Source organism: Mustela putorius, unplaced genomic scaffold (assembly GCF_011764305.1).
Source record: "Mustela putorius furo isolate JIRA1106 unplaced genomic scaffold, ASM1176430v1.1 tig00000450_pilon_pilon_pilon, whole genome shotgun sequence".
Lineage (NCBI taxonomy): Eukaryota > Metazoa > Chordata > Mammalia > Carnivora > Mustelidae > Mustela > Mustela putorius.
The window spans coordinates 4,682,717-4,694,625 of NW_025421385.1; the positions used below are offsets into that span (position 1 = coordinate 4,682,717).

General features: G+C 46.5%; 1 long non-coding RNA gene across 2 annotated transcripts; it reads right to left on the bottom strand.

Annotated features, from left to right (window-relative positions):
* Window positions 1-1,719: 1,719 nt before the first annotated feature.
* LOC101680133 lies at window positions 1,720-8,946 on the bottom strand. 2 transcript variants are annotated; one of them, XR_006606789.1, is made up of 3 exons: window positions 8,624-8,946; window positions 5,468-7,879; window positions 1,720-4,653 (listed from the first exon to the last, which is right to left on the bottom strand). It is a non-coding gene; the product is annotated as an uncharacterized LOC101680133 (long non-coding RNA). The 2 variants fall into 2 exon arrangements; XR_200699.3 differs by having other exon boundaries at window positions 1,720-3,538; window positions 4,158-7,879.
* Between the last annotated feature and the right edge of the window lie 2,963 nt (window positions 8,947-11,909).

Below are 11,909 nucleotides of genomic sequence, written 5' to 3' on the forward strand. Positions count from 1 at the left end.
TGTGTATCAAGCAAGTCCCCTGCAGGAAGAAATTGAAAGTGGAAAGAAGACAGAGAGAAGCCTGACACTCTGGTATCTGCTTTAATTGATTTACTTCAGGTCAATCTCAAGGAGTGGGGACACCAGTAGAAGTCCATTTAGCCAACTTGAAAGCTCTGCTCTTGACCTCGGAGGACTGGGAGGTCTTTGAACTCATCTGAGTTTCTAAGTCTTTGGCCAGAAAGGAAAATTTCTCAGCTGCTTTTTCATGCCTTCAGAATGAATTAATTTTCTAAATGGAAAATTGAAGTAATTAGGTTATAGACTGAGTGACATTTACTAAGGTGAAAAGCAAGGAAATTTTTATATCCTTTATTAAATAGTTATTAGATGTATTAAGCAATATGGAGTAATTACTTTTATTTCCCCAAATGTGATTATTCTCTTCATGCCAAGGCAAGCTTAAACTCACAAAGATCCAACAGACCATGACTGCTTAAAAAAGAACCAGGTCACATCTTCAGCATTCTTCCCAGAACCACCTGGCTCACTGGGCAGGTAGAAAAGCACCCAAAGAGAAAGGCAAAGGGTCTGGTTCTCAAGACGGAGCTCAGTTTCCTTCACACACTTTGACACACCCTTCCCAGGCACCTTTCATTTTATCCCACCAACCTGTTCAGCAAGGAAATTTACTCATCAATTCCACACCATCTAGAATAGCACCTACTATGTGCTGATCATGGTTCTGACGTGTGCAGCAGTGAGGACCACAGACAACACTTTTCAGCTGGGTAGAATTTGCATTCTACAAAGGGAAGCCAGACGATAAGTGACGTGGAATCTACTGTAAGCCAAGAAGAAAAGGGAAGTTCCCCCTTGTGGGTGCTGTTTTCACCAACAGTTAAAGGAGGGAGAGGCTCACCGCCCAGCCAGCTGAGGAGGGACGTTCTAGCTGAATGAACCCTCCTGCTCAAAGGCCCCAGCCTGGCATGGGGGTTCCAGAAACCCAAAGCCAAGTGACCCGAGTAGGGGGTGGGTGGTAGGAGGTGATCCGAGAGGTGGGGGAAGGCAGGCATTGTGAAGATTTTTACTCTAATTCTGAGGCGACAAGGCACTGGGATTCTGAGCCAGCAGTTCCCATCAAGGAAACATATAGATACCCCTAAAAGAGTAATGCAAGTAGCTTCACAAACTGTTTTCCCTTCCATAAACCTTGTTTCCTATCTCTGTCTCCTAAATGATAAATGACAACTTTGTCTTAAATGTACAGTTCCTTCCTCCCTCATCTCAATTGCTTTGGGGTCTTAACAAGACAAGGGGGGATGAGACTAGTTCCTGGCATAAGGAGTAGATCCAGTTTTAGAATATTGACTGATTGGGAGCCCAGGGAGAAGCACTTGTGTCTACTGATACCACTCTGTGCCTTTACAGGTCTCTGTGTCTTCCAGAGCCTCAGTCTTCATGTTCGTGAAATGGGTAGATGAGGTAATGCATTTAAAACACTGACATAGGGGCGCCTGGGTGGCTCAGTGGGTTAAGCCGCTGCCTTCAGCTCAGGTCATGATCTCAGAGTCCTGGGATCGAGTCCCGCATCGGGCTCTCTGCTCAGCAGAGAGCCTGCTTTCCTCTCTCTCTCTGCCTGCCTCTCCATCTACTTGTGATTTCTCTCTCTGTCAAATAAATAAATAAAATCTTTATATAAAAAAAAAAACACTGACATAAACTTAGTACTCAGTAAATGGTAGTTCTTTTTATTTAAAGAACAGCCTCTTATTTCCAAGTACAATTCCATTTGTACTTCTTTCTTTCTGCCTGAAAAAGAACCCTGGGCTCCCCCTTGGAGCCTATGTGCTACCCCTACTCCCTCGCTGGATTCCACTTACCACAACTGACTTCCTCTAAGTGTCCCTTTAACTCCCTTCCAATCAGCAGTTCTCACCAGGGGTAACTGGTACCCCAGGGGCATTTACCAAGATCTGGAGACAATTTGGTTGTCCGAACTGGAGTAGGGCCACTAGCTTGTAGTGGATGGAGCCCAGGGATGCTGCTAGACATTCTGCAGTGCACAGGGCAGCCCACAGCAGAGAAGCATCTGGTCGTGAAGCGTGTTAAGTGTGCAGTTGAGAAACTCTGCTCCAAATACAATAAATGTGGTATCACACTTTTCTTCATAAACACAAATGAAAGAATGCATAGATAGATAGGTAGATAGATGATAAGACACCTGCTTCTTCCCCATGGACTCTCTCTGGCTCACCTCATCCCCAACCTCTCTGGCACAGTTCCTGACTTGTACTAAGTACAGTTACTGAATGAGTGAGTGTTTGCCAAAACAGAATTTTACGGGAGAAATTTCGTCATGCAACTCCTACTGAAATTCTGCTGACCAAACTGCCAGAGATTTGACTCCAAGTAAAAATGTCCATATCATGCTCCTTAAATCTCCATATAGAGTTCAAAAGGCAGTTGCATTCTAAGTGATAAAATAAAGTAAACTTAATCAGTACAACCTCCTGTAATTATTTTCAAACACAGTATTAAAGGCATAATGGAGAAGAGAAATATGACATAATTAATGAAATCAACATGTCCAGTGAAGGGGCATAGAATGCTGCCTAAGATGGCGACCTTGTTGAAATGGAGCTGGGATCACCCGGTACAGGGCTCAGTCTGCAATAATGTCTATAACTCCCTGCTCCCCTAAACCACCACAGTCAAGGCTGCATGCAGCACATAGCAACTCTTTGTGAGAGTTAGGTCCATACAGCTTTTTTGTCCATGCTGGCCAGATGCAGAAGCCAGACCATGAAGTTGATGTCTGTGACCCAAATACTCCATGGCTGGTGCCTCTTTCCAGTACATACAAATCACAACCATTTGTGGTAGCCCTGCTCTTTTCCTTCAGCTTACCCCAAATTATTAACATCCCTTCTCTCCCAGAAAATGCATCATTACCATACAAGGGGAAAATCAAGTACCCAAAAGAACTTGGAAACTAAAGAGATTTGTGAGACTGAAACTCTAATAATCAAGCTGTCGTGGGTGAAGCCAACCACATGTGGAGAGAGCCATCCCTAAGTGGTGGTTCATAAGTGAGCAGGAGAAGACGCTGGAACATGAGTCTTGTCAGCACAGGCATGTTTTAAGGAAACATGTTTGAAAACGAAAGAAAATTGGGAACCTAGACTACTGAATCTTGACTGAGAAAAAAGTCTGTTAGCAGAAGAGGATGTTTGTGTGAAGTCTAGAGAAAGGGGAGTCATCGCTATTGACCTCTTCTGCAGGCACTTTCTAGAAGCTTCCATATCATGGCTTTCTCCCGGTTAGCTGTTTCTTTGCCCAACAACTTTGTCACCTCCTTCACTCTCTGCTGTTCTTCCCTGAGTCTCAGTTTCCCCCTCCATCAAACGGAAGACAATAGTATCTACCTTACCCCGTATGGCTGAGTACACGGTAGGTACTCAGGTAGGTGGGTGCCGGACCGATGCCATCTTGCCTTCTCCATCTTTTCACTTCTATCCAAATAAAACTGCCACTTCCTCGGTGCAGTTTATGCTAACTGTTAGAGAATGTTTGAGACAAATTTTCAGTAATATGTTCCCAACTTCAAAAGGCATTTGGTTTTTTTTAGGGAATTCATAGGCAACACAAAAGATTCACCACTTTGTAAGCCTGTTGATTTCAAACAGTATGACACAATAAACTTGAAAATATGCAGGCTAACATTGGCCAGGAGTCAGCCTCCAAGATCTCATCTGCCCGAGGATCTTAGCATTTCCCAACCTCACTTTCTACTCCTGAAACCAATGATTCCCTGAGGGGTTTACATAGGACTTCTAGGAATCACAGGCCAACATTGCTCACGTTAGCCCTGTTTTAATCTGGCCAAGTGACATCTGGTCCCTGCCACTCTCCCCCATACGAGCTCTCTATTACAAACACAGAGTAAGACTCTGTCCTGTATTCCTCCTGAAGTGACCTGGGGCGGTGGAGAAGTGGTCACCCAGGAGCTCATGTTGGGTTAGCAGGTTGTAGCAGCAGCCACAGCTGCCCAAAGTGTCTGACGCTCCATGTGCCTTCTGGAGTTAATCTGATTCTATCAAATAGCCCAGAGCACCATACTTGTCTCCCACGATGCCTAATGCAAAACAAAACAAAACAAAACAATCCAGAATTACCCTTCAATGCCTTGACCTGAGACACCATGATGGTGAATTTGGACAGACTCCTTCATCAGGCAGACCTGGGCTTCAGTTTCAGATCCATTGCTTCACTTCTTTGCCATTTCGTGTAAGTTGTCTGATTCTTCAATTTTAGATATCCTGTTCTCTAAAATGGACTAAGAATGGTAACTGTCTCCTTGGAAGAGTAAACCAAGGTCAGACAGGTAATAGCTGAACCCAGTGCTCGACACACATGAGCTGAGCTAGCCCTCCTTGTCAGCATCATTCCCACTACCTCCAGGTGAAATAGGACTTCTGAATCCTACTCAAGCTCCAGGAGCACCCTTACGTGCCCCTTACCAGACCTGGATGAAGAGGCTTCTGGTACTCCATGCACAGCACCCATTAACACCCACAGTGAGATGTCCACAGTCACTCAATCATTAATGGATGCATTTCTTTAATGTTCTCATGCAGTAGCCTGCCCATCCCCTCAAGTGTGATGGTTTTCCTAGAAGAGACAAAAAGAGAGAAATGAATGTTTTTAAAAGGTGAAAATTCTAATACAATGGAAGCTACATTTTTATCTTCTCCCAGTGTTTTCGGTAAGACTTGTCAGTCATTGTCCACCAATGTCTTCGAATAACGGGAGCCTCACTCCCCTTCCTGCCCATCTCTGTCCCCCTGGCACCGGCAGCTGTCACTCTCCTCCACAGCATGAAGAGCCAATCCCACCACAAAGCCAAGGACTGGCTGAGTCTCGTCTCTGCTCCTTTAAAAAATGTGCTGTAAATGAAAAGCTCAAGGCATTAAGAAGTGCAAAAATCAATCCTACAACATGTTTAAGCAGAGTAGATTCCATAGGAAGCCCTAAAATAATGGCTGTGTCAAAGAAAATGGTTTTATCCTTGGCATCTTGGTAGCAGATAAAATTACAGTATTGGAGACTTGACAATGGAGTAATACAAAGGAAATTGCCGGGGGGGGTGGTGGTGGATGGTTTCTAAATCTGTGCTGCTTTCTGCAAAGAATGTACTTAGGATCAGCTGCCCTGGGGAGAAGGTGAGGCGGGGCAGGTAAAAGACAGTTAGTGAGGTCAAAGATGAATTTTGGCAGCAGTTAAAGTTCCAGTAAAAGTCAAGTGCCCGATGGCCATGGTAGACCCTGTTTGGGGCAGGGCATGGTCCCTGATGTCTCATCGCATAAAGAGATTTCGAGGAAAGCTGGAAACGCTGGAGCCGGGCTTCTCCCTCCCTTTCTGCCCAGCTGTGTCTTCCACTCACTCCAAGATGCACCCTGCCCTGTGGGTTTGCCTTCCCAGTTACCTGTAGACATTCCCTCCCTCGTTCTTCTAAGCAAAAGGGAGAAGCAGAGCGGAGTGTCAGGCCTTGTCATGGAGACAGAGCGTGGACGCCCTGCAGTGACGTCGCCAGCCACGGCTGTCCAGTCACCAGCAGCCCAACTCAACAGGAGACCAGAAATCCGACAGTCTTGGGAGACACATGGAGAGACAAGCACCACCAGAGTGGGTTTGTCAGAGTAAGAGAAAGAGAGACTGGAGAACTGTCTCCCTCGATATGCTAACGAGTTTTGAGTTGGGAAGAAGGCACAGCCCTGATTTAGATAGATTGGCTCCCCCACGTTCTCAGATCAAACCCGTAGTACACTCCTGTTTCCCACCTCACTCCAATTCAGAATCAATAAAGCCCTAACCGACGGCGAGGTTGAAATATTTTTCTTGAGAACAGGAGCTGGAGCAGAGCATATTTCATTTCATGATTTTATCAGCCTTAAAATGCGACACGAGTCAATGACAGCAAGAGCAGGTTCAGGCCGATGACCATGGAGGCCCCAGGCCATGCGCGATGCCCCCCTGGGTGCCGTGGAAGAGACACTGGAGACACATCCCATTCACAGCACTGAGACTCTGCAATTCCACTGGACTTCCTGAGAGATGGCAATGACCATGACATAGGCAGTGAGGACCAGGTGTCTCCAAGACACACAAGGGGCCGCAGACACACAAGGTGGAAAAGCTTGACTGTTTGCAGAAGGCCGCGGTGGCTGGAACCGAGACGAAGTAGCAACAGTGAACTCCGTGGGCCAAGGTAGGAAGTGCGGCTTCTGTCTCAGTGGTCAGAAGGCATGTAGCCTTTTATAATCAGAATGTTTTTACTAAGAGAAGAGATGCTTAATTCGTATCCCTGTTTTCCCCTAAGCATATTGGATTTTATTTGGTCTTTTTGCACAACTTGAAAAGCCTCTGCAGTTAACTCAATGGAAGGGAAAGTTGTCCCAATAAAGCAGCTGCATTTCACACATTCCTTCCTGCCACTTCGTACACGCGGCCACTCATCTTACCCATGTCGTGTTGCATTAACATTAGGGATACTGGCGACACCCCCGGTACCTGGAGATCTATGTGCCTACGCTCCGGGCAGCATCTGTTAGGACAACAGAAGGTCATTCCTCAGCAGAAATTGAAATGGATGTTATTTACTCTAACAAATACTGATTGCATTACAGACTTAATAAATCACGTGCACACATGTGGAACTAAGAGTCGGAGCAGTGGCCAGCCAGGGTCTGTGTCAGGGACCTGTTGTCCATCTTCATCCAAAGTCCCTAAGCAAGTTGAGTTCCACCTGAAGTTGGATCATTCCAGATATAACCCACACAGACTGGCGCTCAGCTCCCCTACTCACGGGAACGTGATGCAGCGCAGTGTCCTGTAGGAAGCTATGGACACTTCCAGTGGCTACACGGTACATTGCAAATAGCTTCAGCCTTCATTGGACCCCACAGCAGCAATTTACATCAAGTCAAGCCTGTCTACAAACCCTCCTTGGGAAGCTCCCAGACTGAGGCGACCAGGCCGGCGTTGGAGAAGTTCCTTCCTCTCTGAATTCCTATTCCTAAGCTCAGCCAGTCATGCTATCAGTCCACATGAAAAAGTTGCTGAGTATCAGTAAGCTAAGCTCAGGACATTTATTGGTACAATTTCATCATGGTAACAGTCCTACGAGACAGGGCCCTTCTCCTGTCCCCATTTTTTGGTTGAGGACCTGGGACCCAGGATAATGAAACGTGCCCAAAAAGTCACAGCCCAGAGCGGGCAGAGCTGGGATTTGAATCCCGCTGATGGGGCTCCGAGGGCCCACCCTTATCTGCTACACCTGATAACAGACCACTGGGTGTTAGTGCAACCCGTGTCCTAGTGCCAGCGACATGTAGCAGGGTTTTCTTGTTACTCAGGACACGCTTTCAGTGAATAGCAGTATTGCGATAAAACCTCCCACGGAAGGCTTCCAGAAGAGCGGGAAGAGTGAAACAGCCCAGGACTTCTATCGCTGCGCACGTCTCAGCTCCACCACCACAGTCCCCTTGGTGCGAGGTGTTGTCAGCATGCCCGTGCGTCTCCGTGCATCCTCCAGCTCTGCTGGCTCTGGAGAAGGAAGGATCCGGAGGGTCTGGGCAGATGTACAAGGTGACCCTGTGGCCCGGGGCAGCCTCTGTGGACTGCTTGAGTGGATAATGATTCTTGCCCTTATGGTCTTCACATGCTAATTAGAATTAACTGTCGAAAATCATTTTAAACTCTGGGTGCTTCATATATTAGTGTTTAATTACGATATATCATTTGCTCAGAACAAGTACTTGGACCCTGGAGATGAATTCTCTGTCCTTATCCCTTTAACAAAGATTCAGTCCTGGACTTGCATTCAATCAACTCCTTCCTGAAATACAAGAAACAGAGCAAATGGTGATTTTATCTGTCTCTCATTTCTTAGTTAAACGGATTAACTAGAAAGATAAAGAGCCACTGTTAAATCACAAACTTCTTTATTCTTTTTCAGGCATTATAAAATCATTCACTTCCGAGCAGATATTGCTGTAAGGTCTGATCACACACGCAGAAGCCACAGAACATTCTAGTGTCCTTATCAGTGCCGGCGGATGGCGAGCTTGCAAACCTGCTGCATGCAGGAAAGCGAGTCCCTGCCAACGACCCCCAATCATGTGCCCCAGGACACCTGTCATTCGCCTCTCCCCACCCTTCCAGTCAGATGTGATGTTCCCCAGGAGCCTTCTCGTTGTCCCCTCTTCTGTAGACATCCAACGTCCTCACTCACGGTATTCACACAACCACCATCACAACTGCAGGAAGACCCCCCCGGCCAACAACCAGGGCTTTGCATAAAGAAATCCCACCGTGCCCTGCTTGGCTGATCTCAAACCTGAGCGTGCACACCTGGATCTCTGCTGCTGGTGATGCCCACCCCCAAACCCTTTCCTGTTGGCCCATGTTTCATTGAGTCAAAGGAAACTATTACCCTATAAAAGCTTCAAAATCTCTGTGTCCTCAGCATCTCTAAGCCATTATAAAAATTACGCAACTAATGACTTGGCATATGTCCCAGATCCTAAGCTCGGGAGGTGTTTCAGGCCTTCTGGGCATAGCCTCACAAATACCCACTCACCTCTGCAAGGACCCCAGACTTGCCGCCAAGATCCTGAACCTTCCACATCCTTCCATGCCTGGGCTGCCCGGCCCATGGCCGCTCTTCCAAATGTGGCTTCCCGGAAGTTGCTGGAGGACAGATCCCAGCAGAAAACCCCAGACTCAAGGATGCCTGAAGGTTAGAGCATTAACATGTATCCACATTCTACAGATGGAAGAGTAATGCAGAAATAATAAGAATCGTCCCCGGATAACGGGATGAGTCAGAGGAGGTTCCAGGAATAGACTGCAGATTTCCGTCTCCTATTACCAGCGGCATTACCAGGAGAAGGCTGTGAGGGCACAGTGACCTCACACATGTTCTCAGTCCAGAAATATTTGTCTTCAGTCCTTTTCCAGTTCCTCACAAGCTGTCATAAACTCAACTTCAAATCTTTTTTTCTTAAAGCTGACAACAGAAAACCAGTGTGAAAACCCTACTCAGGAATGTGAGTTTATGAATTTGTCACTTTCTTCGGGGCTACTAGTCATAAACCCAGAGTCAAACGGGCCCTTCTCTCTGGCCAGATTTATGAGAATGCCAAAGGCGGTCTGGAAAGTTGAGCGTCAGTTGGCAAATAGGCAAATGCTACTGAAGAGCCCTCAGCTGTTACATCTGACGCGGACACGGGGAGGTTTCCCAGGGCCTGGGAATGGGTAAACCGGGCTCGACAAATAAAGGAAGGAAAACAGGAGGAAGTGGGGGAGGGAAGGAAAGAAGAAAGGGCTGGAAGAGACCTCGCTGGTGGTCAGTGGAAGCTTGGTGTTTGGTTCAGTGTTAGAATTTATTCCAAATAAGGGTTTCTTTGGAAATGTAGGCTGAGAATTATGATTGTAACATAGGAGAAAATCCTGTCAGGTCTCTTCTAGCCCCTTCTCTGACAATGACACGCCACGTATAAGCCGAGCAAGCAACGGGCACAGTCTGTTAGTGCTTCGGGAAGAATGTTGATTTTGGAAACAACACAGAAAGATGATAGTCTAGGAGTCTCAGAGAGGCTCTCCGGAGCCTGTGGAGACGCGGCAAAGTCACGATAGCCCCCGGAGTAGAGGGAGGGCGCCATCATGGCTCTCACCCTGAGCTCCCTGGGAATGGCGGGCCAGGACGAGGAATTGACCCATGCTTGGAAGAGCATTAAGCTCACAGTTTGGGACACAGGAACGGATCCAAAGGGACCTTGATGAATGACAAATCATCCGTAAAACCACAATGAGATCTAATACTGACACAGCTCAGCGTAAAAACAGGAACTTCGGGGAGTTGTACCGCTAGTTCTGACTGACAGAGCTACAAATCTGGTGTCCTGATTTTAAAGACAGGAAGGAAATGAAGATGCAGTGTTGCCAGAAAGGGGGTCCAGGTGGTCTTTTTCATTTTAACTTTATCTTTCTTCAGGCAGGCTTCTTAGGTGTCCCTGGCACACTGACACTTTTAAGCAAATACGTGAATGTTTCCAAAGTGCCGCTGGGTATTTCCAAGGCTCCGTTGCTTAAAATTAAGCGTTCTCCCTTACATCTGTTTCACCAAATTGATTTCCCAGAAAACTACATTCTTATAAATGGCGGAAAGATTAACGTCAGACTAGCCCCAGTGAATTATTTCAAATTTCTAATTAATACCATATGAATCAATGAGTCCCCTTCATACAAAGAGAGGGTAGGTCAGCCTTCCCCAAAAGAATGTCGTAGTGGAAGTCTAGTCCTAAGAAGTTGTATGAAAAAGGGCTCCAAAGACAACTGTAGTAACAGTAGTATCAGCAAGGACATCAACACGCGCATTTTACACCCAGCCCTGTTCTAAGAACCAGCGTCTCTAGGAAGCTCATCCTAGAGCCCACCCTCCTCTCATCTATGCACGACGTACATGGACATGTTACTCTCTGACAATCCTATAGAAAAGGAACCTATTCAACTTTGTTCTACCTGATATCTTAAGTTCATTTGGCCATGGAACCCAACTTCTGCATAGCATCCGTTAGCAGCAGCTGGGAAATGCTGAGGTGTAGTCATTAATCCGTTGCACAAATATTCATTGAATGCCTTTTTTTTTTCTTGCCAAGCACTGAACTAAGCAAATATTAGAAAGAGAAAATAGTAGAGAACTAAAGATCCAAGTAAGAGACATCGTAGAAGAATAAATCAGGAAAGCATAAAGCCCAGTCTCATTTTAGAAGAACCTGGAGGGTAGGGCAGAAATACACTCTGCAAAGAACATCGAAGCCTCGGCCGCGCGACCAGCCTGAGTCTGCATGGCATTCGCAGTCTGGTAAGGGTATCCACAGACAGTCTGAAGGATTTTGAGAACCTCCACCTCTCACTATAAAATTTATTTTAATTATCTTTGAGTAAAGACCCTACACAATGCATCGGATACAAAGGAAATCTATTCAACATTGAGGAGAACTCTCTGGCCCTGTGATTAAGTGCGAGCACAGGCCACCAGGAGAACTCAGTCCTTGAACTCCCCACTGGCACTGACTTTCCTCTTTACGATGTGGCCGGCCAGTGTTGCCTGAGGCAGGGGCTGGAACTAGTAGTCCTTCCAGACCTTTACCTGAGCCTGAAGAAGAATAATAAAAACTGTGCGTAGGCGTGTGCACACGTGTCTGGGGGAGGGGCTTAACCTGTATAGATGGAAGAGAAGGAAATGGACTAATATTAAATGTCAAAGCCGAGAGCAACTGCCCACCCTTCTTCAGAGAATGCCAAGAATGAGAAAAAACTTGAGGTCGTAAACCTGGGCTTCTAAACTGGGTAAAATTTGCACACTTGGCTGTAGCCAGGACCCCCCCAGCCATCATAATTTCCATTCCCCGAAGCAATAATTGAGAAAGTTACATTTTAAATAATAACCGAAGTGTCAGCATCCCCATTCTCTTAAGTGGTGTCAGAGCTCTTAGCTTTTTCACTTAAAATCTCTCGTCTCATCCACAGTTAAGGATGGCCTTTCAAGTTGCCCCTCCGGTTTACAGAGCATGCTCTGGACTCCACTCTCCTTGTGATCTTTGGCTCTGTGAGGACCTCAAGAAGACAAGGTGGTAAGTATGGGTCGAAAAGGGGTGACCACCAACAGGACACTCCACGTCCTTATAAATGCTGACCCAAGTGCATGGTGCATGAGATCAGTTATTCTAGGTCTTGAGCTTTGGGAAGGACCACACTGCTGAGGGTAGAGTTAGCATGACAGTAGGCAAACCGACAAGTCATTAGAGTGGTGTGTGTGTGTGTGTGTGTGTGAGAGAGAGAGAGAGAGGGAGGGAGCACAC